This window comes from Callorhinus ursinus, unplaced genomic scaffold (assembly GCF_003265705.2).
Source record: "Callorhinus ursinus isolate GAN/ISIS: 27379988/994484 unplaced genomic scaffold, GSC_fseal_2.0 scaffold9, whole genome shotgun sequence".
In the NCBI taxonomy this organism is placed as follows: domain Eukaryota; kingdom Metazoa; phylum Chordata; class Mammalia; order Carnivora; family Otariidae; genus Callorhinus; species Callorhinus ursinus.
This window is the reverse complement of record NW_027397071.1, coordinates 29753713-29768675: the sequence shown is the minus strand read 5'-3', so window position 1 is coordinate 29768675 and position 14963 is coordinate 29753713. Positions and strand designations below refer to the sequence as shown.

General features: G+C 36.2%; 1 protein-coding gene across 1 annotated transcript in view; it reads right to left on the bottom strand.

Annotated features, from left to right (window-relative positions):
- COL24A1 (collagen type XXIV alpha 1 chain) overlaps positions 1 to 14963 on the bottom strand; it is a 415211-nt gene that overhangs the window by 349927 nt on the left and 50321 nt on the right. The window lies entirely within an intron of this gene.

The window sequence follows — 14963 nt, the reverse complement described above, 5'->3', positions numbered from 1 at the left end:
TGATATCTCCTAGACAGGAGAACCTTAATTCCTATTGTTGATGATCACATACTTTTTCTTTCCATTCCAAGTTTCTCTTGCTTCCATTATTTTCTCAGTCCTCCATAGTAATTTTTATCCAAACAATTTTTAGACTTTTTCAATAATTATTATATAATATAGATTTTATGTAATACAAAATTTTATAAAATTATGGCCTGTCCTGGTTTATTTTTATTGCAGTGTTACAAATAGTATACTGTTTCTCTCCTTTATCCAATTATAAACTCTTAGAAGACAGGTTCTATGTCTGATTCATTATTGGATAGCTACTATTCTTGCCTTGAAAATAGTTCTACAATTTCTAGATTAATGAATATGCCCCACCAGGATTTTATCAGATGCCACATTTATCTCTGAGAGAGTCTTATAAAATAAAATACAATTTGTAAAGAATGATGAATCATTTCTTAGAGATATAGAACAGTTTAGTCAGCCATATGATCTTTATGATTTTGGAGGTTATAAACCTCCCACCTGTATCTTTGTACATATATAATCATTTCCAATAAGAAATGTCAAAGAATATTAATTCATAACTGTGATAACAGAAAAAAAATAAACGTTTTTGAAGATTAGCCCAGACAATTGTGAATCATCTTAGTTTTTCTTTTATAAAAAATTAGTAGATATTTGATGTTCATGTTTATTACAAATAGCAAACATAATGGCAAATATAACTCATGCATAATCTAGCAATACAATTAAAATGTTTTCTCAGCAGACAGCTTTACAAAATACTCAAGTGTTTTAAGGTTATAACAATCATCATATTTATAAAGTAGTTGTAGTTTTATAATAGTTTTAAAAGTTATAAATGTTTGTATCTAAGACACAGTATGACGGCAACTCTCAACCTTTTCCACCAAAACATTACTAACAGCAGTTTAGAATTATATATGTCTCCAGGAGTTTGGAGGAATATTTTAAAGAGGCCCCATAAAAACACAAAAAGTATCTTGACTTCTCATATTTTATAATTTAGGAAACACTATAATTTTACTCTGGCTATTTTTAATATAATATGACTATTTTTTAATATAAAACATAAATTACCAGTTAAATTAGTTAACTATTCCATCCCCAATCTTCATGGAAAATTTATACTTATGAAACATGTCTGCTTAGTCTGTGACTTTGGGTACTCTTGCCCAATATATCTGCCTCTGTGGGTGTGCATATCTCAATCTGAGAAGTAAACTATGTTAGAAACACTACTCCTAGAAAAATCACAATGCTTAAAATATAATCATATATTATGTGAAAGTTATCATTCTAAGATGCCAGATAGGCTATCTTTACACAAAGGAAGTGCCACATTTATGTGGTATGATAACAAGAGCTGCTCCTTGCCCAAAGAAAACTTCTCCTTCTATTTAACAATAACCCCTGCTACATAGTACCTCAGATTTCCAATGCTCTTAAAGGAAATATTACTGGAAAGAGTATTATTTGAAAACTTCATTATATATATGTGTGTGTGTTTAATATTTCATATATATTTTTCCTTTAATTCTATTTTATTTGAGTTTTTATAACAAATAGCTGAGATTAAGAAAAAAATGGCTTTGAGAATTTGCTATTCAGTAAGTGTCTTGTTATTGAACCATCCTTGCATTCCTGAAATAAAATCTACTTGATGGTTGTATATTATTCTTTTGATACCTTGCTGGGTTCTTGAAAAATAGTGTATGTAGAACCATCACATCAATATTTATAAGTTAAGACTGCTCTGTGTTTTTTCTCTTATTGTACTATCTTTATCAGACTATAATATCGATTCATTATTTTCTATGGCCTAATTTAAATAGAATTTATTAGGCTATGTTTTAAAAACATAAAGTACAAATTAGATACCATTCTCTCATCACAATGCTAACAAGTTACATTTTAATAACAAAATCAGAAAACAAAGAAACAAACAAAACCCTTTAACTGGAAAATGTAAAGGTTTTCTCCTAAATCATTTGGATCAATGGGAAAATACAAATAAAAATTACATGGTTTTTAGAAAACAACAAAAACAAAAATACTGCAGATCAAAATCTATGGGATACAGCTTTAGAATTATCTTTTAGAAAAAAAGATTTATATTTTTATTCTGCTACCTTTAAAATTATAAATTTATACAATGTCCCTAGTCCTCTTTATTTAGACATATCTATTATTTCTTTCCTATGAACAGTGTTTCCTTTTTCTTCCTCCTCCCCTTTACCTTACCATCTAATATTAGCCAATAGAATTAGCATTCTTAGCATTTACCTTTTTATTATTAAATATCCTGATAGTATTTTTTTATTTGCTTTATCAGCTTTGGATAATATTAATTCCCAGCTTCTACATATAAGCCAATCAGCAAACTTAATATACCTCCTGTCTTTTTTCCCTCTTCCCCTCCCATTTGTCAGGGATTGTACCCCATTCCTACATTAATTCATATGGTAACTTATACGCAGTTCTGTTCCCACATTTTCTTCTGATAAATATAGCCAGTCTTTTGCAGTCATTTTCTCAGTTATTTATTTTTGATGAAGTTATCCTCTATTATTAGTCTCTTCAAGAAGTATTCATGGGAAAATTTCCTGGATGTTTGACTTTTTAGGATTGTTTGTTGTTATCCTTGTATCTTAAATTTCATTGGATATAAAATTTTTTGCCAATACTTTCTTTCCTTAAATATCTTATAGATATGATTCCACTATCTTTAGGTATGGAATGTTAGGATAGAAAAATCTGAAGTCAGCTAATTTTATTTCTCCCCTAAGTGACTCAATTTTTTTGTTACCAACATGCCCCAAAGAGAAGTTCTTTATCTTTGAAGTGAAGTGCAGATTTTATTAGGATATGGCTTCATATTGACCCTTCTGGATAAATGTTTCCAGGCATACAGTATGCCCATTTGTTGTATAGATCCAAGTTTTGTTGTTGTTGTTTACTTCAGCAAAGTTTTCATGAATTATATCCTTGAATATTTGTTCTATTTTATAGTTTTGGTTTTCTTCTTCAAAAATTCCTATTGTAAGTATGTTTAATCTCCATTGCTATCTTCTATTTCTATCATTTCTCTGCAATCTTTTAAAATATGTTATCTTCAGTTCTGTTATTTTCTCACTTCTGTCTTTACAGTGTTTCCTATAATGTTTAAACTCTCTTTGTGCTCCTTCCAATCTCATCTTGATTTATATTATAAAGGTTTTTCCTACTACATCTTTTCTGAGTTCTACAAGCTCACAATTCATATCCTTTTAACGTCTTGCCATATCTTCCTTCTCTTGAGTTCTTATATTTCTGTTTTATGATCTTCCTTCATAGAGGTGTTTTTTTTCCTTATGTGTGCATTCTCATTTTGCTGCTTTCCCCTATATTTTCCTTACTGTACCTTTCTATTTATGCTGTGCCAGTTGCTTTTAGTTACTTATTATTTCATAGCCCAACAATTTATAGAAGGATGCTGAGGGAGAAGACAGAGGGCCATGCCTTCCAATCTCAAAACCCAAAGGCTGTTTCAGCATTACCAGCATTCCTTCTCAAATGGCTTTTTGATATAGCCTCACCTTTTTCTCTAAATCAAACCTATCTAGCAGAACTTCTACAGCCAGCCTAGCTGGCAACACCTTACTCTCCTTCCCCTATATCTGCTCTCCTTCACCTATATCTGCTCTCTTTCTCCTATGTCAGAATGAATCCTTCACCTTACAAAGTAGGTTTGTGCATGTTCTGAGATCTGTCCCCACTGAGCCACCTAGTTATTATCTGTACTTCTTTCTTGTACTTGCTCCTGGGCAGCTTCTGTCCTCCCCAGATCCTGTAGCACTTGTTTTGTACAGGGTATGCTCCTCATCTTTAAGAAGTGTGTGGTTATGCTGGCACTTATATGCTTTTCTCAGCGTATTTTGAGAGTTTGCAGATTTTATCAGTCCTCTAGTTTTGCGGAAAATGGAGTTTTCAGCGTTATTTACTATTTCATTCATCTTTTCTTTTCATATGATATCCAGAAACGGAAGTGGGAAGATAATATCTCATGGTTTCATGTTTATACTTAAAGTCTATACCTATTTCACAGATGAAGAATCTGAGGCCCAGAGAGATTACATAACCTAGTCAAGTCATATAGCTGATAAATAGTAGAAATGGATCCAATCAGTCCAATCAGTCTAGCTTCAAAGTCTATAATCTTTGCCCCACCACATTGCCTCACAGCCACTCTATGCTCCACATCACCTCCCTTGGCAAGCCTCGTGAATTAATCATAGTTATTTTTCCCACAGAATCTCACAGTGGGAATACTATCTAGTTAGCCACCAGAGTTGGATCTGAGTGGATATCTAAATGTGAATCCAGTTTTAAACTTTCAAATCTTAGTGTGAATATGTTTAGCAAATGCTTTGAGCAGATATTGATAGAACAGAGAACTCTTAAGGATAAAAGGTACAGATGAGAGGGAGTGGGGAGAACAGGAGAAAGAAAGTCTCCTATCAGAGGACAGACTCTTTATTGTTAATTTAGGTCTGACCCTGGATATCATGAAACTGCAATTTGGAAGTTAAATTTAGATCATTGGTTATGTGGGAAACAAAGGCAGAAGAGAAATTATTAAATTTCCTTACTACCTACAGCCCATTGACAAGTCCTTGAAACAGGCAGAGTGACATTCCTCTAGGGACTCAACTGCCTCAATGTTAATACTTTGCTAAGGGTAAAAGGCAACGTTAGCCCAACCCCCAGGATCCTGTAAGTCTACTTTAACATATAAAAATTCCTTTAGAAATTTCCTTTATCTCTAACCCCACCAAAATATCTGTTGGCAATCTCCCCCCAAGCATATGGCCTACCGATACATATATCTGAAAAGTCTCATGACTAAGATTTTATTAGATGGTAATAAATAACTTTCCCAACAATAGCTAGCCCCCTCAAGGTCCTAGAAACCTTGCTTCCAAAATTCCTTAGAGACTTACACTATCCCTAACCCCCTCCCAACTTGAAAGTATATAATGGGCCACTCCTCATGACCCCATGGCACCTCTTTCTGCCCACAGGTCCTGTCCCCATGCTTTCATAAAACCACCTTTTTGCACAAAAGACGTCTCAAGAATTCTTTCTTGGCTGTCAGCTTCAAACCCCAATATCTTTTCCTATATCAATTGGTACTGATGAATACAGCAAGAAAAAACTTAGTTGTCTATAGTAAGTTACTTGTTTCATGAGTGGCCCTAACCACAAAATCAATCCAGTTTGTGTCACTTAGGAAATCAGTTACTATTTAAAGAATACTGATTACCAACTAGGCACTTCATTGAGTGCTTTGCATTTTTTTTTCATTAAGAAAGTTTTTCCCTTTAGAAATTTTTTTCTAAATAATTTTTTATTTGAGTGTAGTTGGCACACAATGTTACATTATTTTCAAGTGTACAACATAGTCATTCAACAAATCTATATGTTATGCTATGCTCACCATAGCATAAGTGTAGCTCCCATCTGTCCCCATACAATGGTATTACAATACCATTGACTATATTCCCTGTGCTGTACCTTTCATCCCCATGACTTCATTCCATAACCGGAAGTCTGTATCTCATACTCCCCTTCATCCACTTTGCTCATCTCTCCACCCCCCTTCCCTCTGGCAACCATCAATTTGTTCTCTGATTTATAGCTCTAATTCTGCTTTTTGTTTGTTTATTCGTTTGTTTTGTTTTTCAGATTCACGTGTGAGGGAAATCATATGGCATTTGTCTTTCTCAGTCTGATTTATTTCTCTTGTGCTTTGTATTTTTTAAAGAATAAAAATAATAGCAGAATTTGTTAGTTCTATGTACCAAGCAATGTTCTCACAACTTTATTAAGCCACGTAATGCTCACAATAACCCTATGAGGTAGGTACTATGGCTAACTCTATCTGACAGTCATAAAAACTAAGTCACAGAGAATTTGAATAACTTTACTAAGGTCACCCTAGTAGGAAGTGTAGAGGCAGAATCTGAAAGCAGGCAGACCCCCTGACTCAATCTCTCAGCATGGCAACTTCTAGGAATGCATATGTCATCTAACAGCAGAGCTGATTTTATCTCTTTCTCCTATTTGCTTCTCAAACAGAGAATAAATCATGGTGTCACCAAGACAACGGGCTTTGCTCTTTTTACTGTAAACACCAAGCCTAATGACTTCACCCAAAACATGATTTCAATAACCACATATGCTGACTCACAAACCTCTCTTCTGGACTTGCATATCCAATTGCCTACTGAATTTATGCAGTAGAGATTAGGTGTCCTGCAAGTACTTCTAACTCAATATATTTTCCCCATGTGTTCCTCTTACTTTAATGCCTCTCTTAGTGAAGAACCCTACTACCAAACCACCAGCCAGAGTGATATTTTTATAGTCAATTATATCATGCCAATCTCCTGAAAAAAAAATCCTCCCATGGCTTCCTGTTACAGTAAAAATACAATCCAACTCTTTACATGGTGTAGGAGACCAATGTGGTCAGCTCCCTTCTTTCCTCTCTTATCTCATCTCTTTTCATTTCATCCCACCTTACTTTGCGCCAGCCACACCAGTCTTTTCTTATTCCTTCAAACCACTAAACTCATTTTGAATTCATGGCATTTGCACTTATTGTTCTTTCTGCTTAGAATGCTCTAAACCTTTCATTCATTCATTCAGATCTAGGCTCAAATGTGACCTCTTCAGAGAGGACTGCCCTGACAACAATGCCTAAAATATAAAATTGTCCTCCTCCTTGCCCCAGTGACTCTCCAACATCTTACTATACTTTTTTTTTTCCTCACACGACAGAAAATTTAGGGGGTGATATATATAAATATATCATATATTATATATATCACATTTTATATGTATGTGTGTGTATATGTGTGTGTGTATATATATATATATACACACACACACAGACTTGCCTATTGCTTTGCTCCCCAGTTGAAATGTAAATCCATGACGGTACTTCATCTTTTTTTACTGTTATATTCCAACATATAGAATAATGACTAAAACAAAGTAGGTCCAAAATATTGCTTGAATGAATGAATGAATCAATACAGCCATCTAACCCAAAAACCTGCTAATCACCTTTAATACTTCCTTTCCACCCATTCTCCATACCTATTCAGTCACCAAATCCAACACAAACCTTAGTTAAGCTCTCTTTATCCTTAGATTATTATCTTAGTCTCCTAATAGATTTCTCTGCCTCTTTTAAGACACCCTTATCCAATCTGTCATCCACACTACTGCCAGAGAAACCTTTTTCTCTTTGTAGAGAACAAAATGAACATTTAGTTCATGACACCGCTTCCTATAGTACATCAGTGGTTCTCAAAGCTTTTAGTGTAAAACTGAAACTTCTTTTTTTTTAAGATTTTATTTATTTATTTGAGAGAGAGAATGAGATAGAGCATGAGATGGGGGAGGGTCAGAGGGAGAAGCAGACTCCCTGCTGAGCAGGGAGCCCGATGCGGGATTGGATCCCAGGACTCCAGGATCATGACTTGAGCCAAAGGCTGTCGCCCAACCAACTGAGCCACCCAGGCGCCCAAACTGGAACTTCTTATTTCAGCCCTCAGGCCCTTAGTGATCTAACCCCTGCCTGCATTTCCAGTCTCATATCTCATGCCTTCCTAATGAGCTTTCCCCTTTTTAATTTATGCTAAACATCAAAGTTGATGAAACACAAAAGATCAGAACAGGAAAACTTAGAATGTAGGGAAAAAAGGATCACTCTCCACAAGAGAATATACTAGAAATAAGAAAGAACCATTAAACAAGGAATGAAGTATCCATGCTCTTTCAACCTTATGGATGTCCTGTTTTTAAAAAAATCTTTTATCATTTTTCATGCCCTCACTCTTTCATTAAAAGATTATGACTTCATTTTAAAATGATTTTTGTGTTAAGATATTCCATGGAACTGTGTATGTCTGTGACACCGTTGATGAGGTTGAGCAGATTAGCATATTTAAGATTATCCTTATAATTGTGAGTGGTATGGTAGCCTTATTGCAAACTGCCAAATTATGCAAGTGAATCACTGGGATCCCCTGTCCTGATTTCATTTTCCCCAGCCCTTCTTTTCCACCCTTTCCACTATGGCACCCAAAGTCCACTACTTATGTAGTAAAAAATTTAACCTTGCCCAAAGAGCAGTCAGACATTTGTCCTCAGCTCCTAGGAGGCACTCTCTAAGCCCTTGAATATCTTGCCTGATAAAAATATCTTTGTTTATCTGAGGGTTGTGGACCATACCAGATAGTCCAACAATGTGATTTATGGTAAGGGCTTTGGTCATGTGGTATCTGTTCAACCTCAAGTGGGACTGGAAACTGAGGTCAGCTACAATGGCAGTCCACCCTGTCTATGTGACAGAGCCCCAGTAAAGACTCTGGACATGAGGGCCCAGGTGAGTTTCACCAGATGGCAATATTCTGTGCATACTGTCACATATCATTGTGGGACAGTTGGCACTGACTCCTGGGAGAGGACCACTGGAAGCTCCATAGGTGGGACTTTCCTAGACCCTAACCCATGTGTCTCTTCCGTGGGCTGACTTCAATCTATATTCTTTTGCTGTAATAAACTATAACTGTGAGTATAACAAATTTCACTGGGTTCTATAAATCCTTCTAAAGCATTACTGAGACTGAAGGTTGTCTTAGGGACCCTCAAACTTGCAGTTGGTGTCAGAAGTAACTTGGTCTTGCTGACTGCCCCCTAGTATACTCTAGCCCTTACACATTTTTCCTTCAGTGGTATCTGCTCACTCCATGGCATTCTCCACTCTCACGTTTTTTTCTTTTCTTTTTCTTAAATTTCTTGCTATATCAAAATGTATCTGTGTTTAAAAAAAATAAATCCCATTCTTTCAGAGCCCTGCTAAGTATATCCCTTCATGCCAAATTTACTTATCTTGTAAGATGCAGTTCAAGCGTTACCTCCTCTGTAAGTCTTCAGTGTTTGTGTAGTTTTTGTTTGTTGTTTTTTGTTACACACTAAGGACAAATAGATCATACTCAATTTGCTAATAAAATCAATCTTCTAAGCCTGCGGGGCTGATGCTGAGATGTAGGCACAGACATTCCAACCTTGCTTGCCTTTCATTTGAACTTGTATGGTAGGCACCATTGATACTATTATCACTAGTTAGAAGAAAAGAAAAGGGGAGAGAGGTAAGAAGAGAGGAAAATGGGAAGAGAGATAGAAAGTGGGGAGAGGAAGGAAGAATAGGAAAGGAGAGAGAAAAAGGAAAAACTGAGTCTCAGCAGATGATAAAATTATGACTAATTCCCTAGTATTTGACTTTAAATCCAGTGGCTATATAATTAACTCTATGGTGCCTAAAGAAATAGATATGGGAGAGCCAATTGTTATACTTGTTTTACAAGTCTTACAAGCACTTCTTTTTATAAGAGAACCAAGGAAACATTGTAGCTGTCAATATTCAACAGTATTCTATCATAAAATGGAGGAACAATAGTAATATTATGTTTGCCCTTCAAAAATGTAAGGATTCTTATATTTCTTAGTATGTGGTAGCATGAAAGATTTAAAAGTTACCAACTTTTAGATAAAAGTAAAGAGTAATATCACTTGACAGGGTATAATAAATTACAGTGTTAACTCATTAAATAACTAAATTAATATAATATAGCACTTAATAAATTCTCAGTTTAAAATTTTTATATATCTGGGTCAGCAAAATATCCAAGCTATATTCTCTCTGGTTTGTAGAAATGAAAGAATTGAATGATTGTTTATTTTTTTTATTTATTTATTTGAGAGAGAGAGAGAATGAGAGATAGAAAGCACGAGAGGGAAGAGGGTCAAAAGGAGAAGGAGACTCCCTGCTGAGCAGGAAGCCCGATGTGGGACTCGATCCTGGGACTCCAGGATCATGACCTGAGCCGAAGGCAGTCGCTTAACCAACTGAGCCACCCAGGCGCCCTGAATGATTGTTTAAAATAAAATCACAAAGGGGCACCTGCACCCAGGTCAGTCAGTTAAGCATCTGCCTTCAGCTCAGGGCATGATCCTGGAGTCCCAGGATGGAGCCCTGCATCAGGCTCCCCACTCGGCAGGGAGTCTGCTTCTTCCTCTGACCCTCCCCCATCTCATGCTTTCTCTCTCTAACTCTCTCTCTCTCTCAAATAAATAAAATCTTTTTTAAAAAATAAATGAAATCACAAAGTTGTAAATAAGAAAAATAACATAAGCCTTAATATATTTTCGTTGCCCATTTACCCAAATTGATTAAATTAACCAGATAATTGTCCAATATCCACTTTCTATTGTTCTATATAGTCTCAGCCAAATACTCAGTGCTAGAATCAAGACTCAAATATAAGCTGCCTGGCTTCCAGCTCACTGAGTTAAGGAACTAAAGGAAGTTGCTTAAATTCAACGATTTTAGTTTATTTCAGTTTTTCAATATTATGAGCATATGGGAAAAAGGAGGGATCTTGAGTATTCTTTTTTCCTTAAAAAAAAATTATCGTGTCTTCATCATATAACAGGCATGCACTAAACACTTGACATATATTCTCTCATTTTACCCATACAACAACCCTATGTAGTAAGAACTATTGTTATCTTTACTTTGGAGTTGCTGAAAATAAGCTCAGAGTATTTAAGGGACTTGCTCCAGATCACATAGCTAGCAAGCACTGGAACCTGGCTTCTAGCTCTAGAACACCTGTGCTTTATTAAGCACCACTGTCACACTGGGTATGTGTGACTTCAAAGTATTCCTACTGTAAATAACACATTTATTATGGATAAAGAGATAAAAGGAAACTTATTCATAAAATGAGAAATGAAGCTTTATCCTCTGTGTAAAGATTTTGGTTAAGTGTCCATAAGGCGTTTCAGCAGAAAATCCTTAGAGTAACTGCAGCTAGAATGAGCTGATTCTCTGTTAATAATAAACACATTTTGGATTCATTTCCACAGGAAATACTCTTTTTGGAAATAGTATTCTACACACAGAGATTTCTATACATGTGGTTTTCATACTGAGGGATCATGAGCCTGAGAATGCTGTGCATGTTGAGGATTAGCTACATGTCTTGCATGTTGTACGTTATCCTGTAGAGGTACTGCAGCTAGGTCCATCTCTGGTGGCCAGCCCACCAACACAGACTGAGTAATAAGGAAAGCAGACCTTGTCAGATAAGAAAAGGGATCTGTCTCTGCAAAATACTCAGAAAACTCAGCCTTAAATAAATTTTTCCTTGAAACAGAATCATGTATTCAATATAGGCTGTACCTAAAACTTGATTATAAAACAAATGCAAAATTTAAAGATATTTATTTATTTATTTATTTATTTATTTATTTATTTATTTGAGAGAGAGAGAGCACTCATGCACATGAGCAGGGGAAGGGGCAAAGGGAGAGGGAGAAGTAGACTCCCCACTGAGCAGGGAGCTCCACATGAGACTTGATCCCAGGACCCTGGGACAATGACCTGAACAAAAGGCAGATGCTTATCCGACTGAGCCACCCAGGGGCCCCATAAAATTAAATTTATTAACAAAGCATTTTAAATAATTTTATTGGCTGTGTTAAAGCTTCAAGGAATAACTGAAAACAGGGCAAATAACAGATGTTTATATCTGTTTGGTCTTAAATCTCACTAAAATGAGAATAAGGAAATGTGCTCTAAACCTACCTGGGCAAAAGGAATGGCTGGAAGAGACAACAGCAGATAAGAGATATCAATAAATTCTTGAAAGATGAAAAGCACAGGAAGGAATGAGCGAAACTGAAGAAAAAAAAAAAAACTGAAGACTAAAGGCTTGTAGCGTAGCATTGTAAGTGCTAATGCAGGTGGGCCAACTCACATCCCAAAACCCTGAAAAGGCTCAAGAACTGAAGGTGCCAAGTCAGTGAATTTAGGAGGAAGGCAGGGGGCTTCAAATGGGGGTGGGGGTAGTAGGTGGTAAAAGTATGTATAAGAAACTTTGAAACCACAACAGAATACTAAAGCTTACTTGTGTAGAAACATTGAATCACTCATAGCAGTAGATGGAAGAGAAGCACCATACTGAGAACAAGGGGATTCAGTTAAACTCTCTGTACTGAAAGATGAGACAGCCCCTCTTGCCCCCACCAGTTATATAACTTAACTCCAATAACAGAGGCAACCAGGATTATACTCCACAGGTAAGATACTGAAGAATTCTTCTCTAAAGAAACTGTACAACCTTAGACACTTGTGGGTCCAACAAGAAAATGGTCAGCTAAGTTCCTACTGCAAGGCCCTCTATGCAAAATATACCAGTTAGTAAGCTTACCCATGAAAACAGTTTCCAAACATATTTTTAGTGCCTTACTTTTAAATGACAAAACAGGTGGTACAGACATAAAAACTTTTTCCAACACAAAAGACAGACCAAAACAAACAAAAATTTGTAGGAAAGAAAGGCAATGCGGGGAGCACAAGAAAAGTTCAAGAAAGTTCTTTTTTAAAAAGATTTTATTTATTTGAGAGAGAAAGAGAGTAAGCAAGAGAGAGAGGGAGAGAGAGAGAGAGAATGAACACGAGCCAGGGGAGGGGCAGAGAAGCAGACTACCCACTGAGCAAAGAGCCCAATGTGGGACTTGATCACAGGACCCTGGGATCATGACCTGAGCTGAAGGCAGATGCTTAACCAAATGAGCCACCCAGGTGCCCCCAAAAAGTTAATCTATCTTTACATACATAAGAGTAGATAGTGCATCAAAGAAACAAGAACAAGATGCTATCTTTCTTTCTTAAAGAACAATCTGAGTAAGAACGCTCTTAAAAATATAAATACAGCAGAAATAAAAAAAATTAAATGTTTGGAATAGTGACTCATGAAAATCTAATTATAAAATATAATAAAAAACAAAGAGGGGAAATAAGAGCTAAAAATAAGAATATACGGATCCCATGTCCTTTTTTTAAATGTAACTAGAACTTAAATGTCTCATTTTTATTTTTTTCATTTTTTTTATTAACATAGAATGTTTTACTTGTCTCAGGGGCACAGGTCTGTGATTCATCAGTCTTACACAATTCATAGCACTCACCATAGTACATACCCTCCCCAATGTCCATCACCCAGCCACCCCATTTCTCCGACACCCCACCACTCCAGCAAACCTCAGTTTGTTTCCTGAGATTAAGAGTCTCTTATGGTTCGTCTCCCTCTCTGGTTTCAAGCTGTTTTGTTTTTCCCTCCCTTCCCCTATGATCCTGTCTTGTTTCTCAAATTCCTCATATCAGTGAGATCATATGATACTTGCCTTTCTCGGATTGACTTATTTCACTTAGCATAATACCCTCTAGTTCCATCCACGTCGTCGCAAATGGCAAGATGTCATTTTTTGATGGCTGCATAATATTCCATTATATATATATATAATATATATATATATACCACATCTTCTTTATCCATTCATCTGTCAGTGGACATCTAGGCTCTTTCCATAGTTTGGCTATTGTGGACATTGCTGCTATAAACATTAGGGAGCAGGTGCCCCTTCAGATCACTACATTTATATCTTTGGGGTAAATACCCAGTAGTGCCATTGCTGGTTCGTATGGTAGCTCTATTTTCAACTTTTTGAGGAACTTCCATACTGTTTTCCAGAGTGGCTACACCAGCCTTCATTCCCACCAACAGTGTAGGAGGGTTCCCCTTTCTCCACATCCTCACCAACATCTGTCATTTCCTGACTTGTTAATTTTAGCCATTCTGACTGGTGTGAGGTGGTATTTCATTGAGGTTTTGATTTGGATTTCCCTGATGCCCAATGACATTGAGCACTTTTTCATGTGTCTGTTGGCCATTTGGATGTCATCTTTACAGAAATGTCTGTTCATGTCTTCCGCCCATTTCATGATTGAATTATTTGTTCTTTGGGTGTTGAGTTTGATAAGTTCTTTATAGATTTTGAATACTAGTCCTTTATCTGATATGTCATTTGCAAATATTTTCTCCCATTCTGTCAGGTGTCTTTTGGTTTTGTTGGACTGTTTCCTTTGCTGTGCAAAAGCTTTTTATCTTGATGATGTCCCAATAGTTCATTTTTGCCCTTGCTTCTCTTGCCTTTGGCGATGTTTCTAGGAAGAAGTTGCTGTGGCTGAGGTCGAAGAGGTTGCTGCCTGTGTTCTCCTGTAGGATTTGATGTACTCCTGTCTCACATTTAGGTCTTTCAACCATTTTGAGTCTATTTTGTGTGTGGTGTAAGGAAATGGTCCAGTTTCATTCTTCTGCATGTGGCTGTCCAATTTTTCCACACCATTTGTTGAAGAGACTGTCTTTTTTCCATTGGACATTCTTTCCTACTTTGTCGAAGATTAGTTGACCATAGAGTTGAGGGTCCATTTCTGGGCTCTCTATTCTGTTCCATTGATCTATGTGTCTGTTTTTGTGCCAGTACCATACTATACTGTCTTAATGATGACAGCTTTGTAATAGAGCTTGAAGTCCGGAATTGTGATAACACCAGCTTTGCTTTTCTTTTTCAACATTCCTCTGACTATTTGGGGTCTTTTCTTGTTCCATACAAATTTTAGGATTATTTGTTCCAGCTCTGCGAAAAAAGTTGATGGTATTTTGATAGGGATTGCATTAAATGTGTATTATTTGTTCCAGCTCTGTGAAAAAAGTTGATGGTATTTTGATAGGGATTGCATTAAATGTGTAGATGGTTCTAGGTAACATAGACATTTCCACAATATTTGTTCTTCCAGTCCACGAGCATGGAACGTTTTTCCATTTCTTTGTGTCTTCCTCAATTTCTTTCATGAGTATTCTATAGTTTTCTGAGTACAGATTCTTTGCATCTTTGGTTAGATTTATTCCTAGTTATGTTATGGTTTTGGGTGCAACTGTAAATGGGATTGACTCCTTAACTTCTCTTTCTTCTGTCTTGTTGTT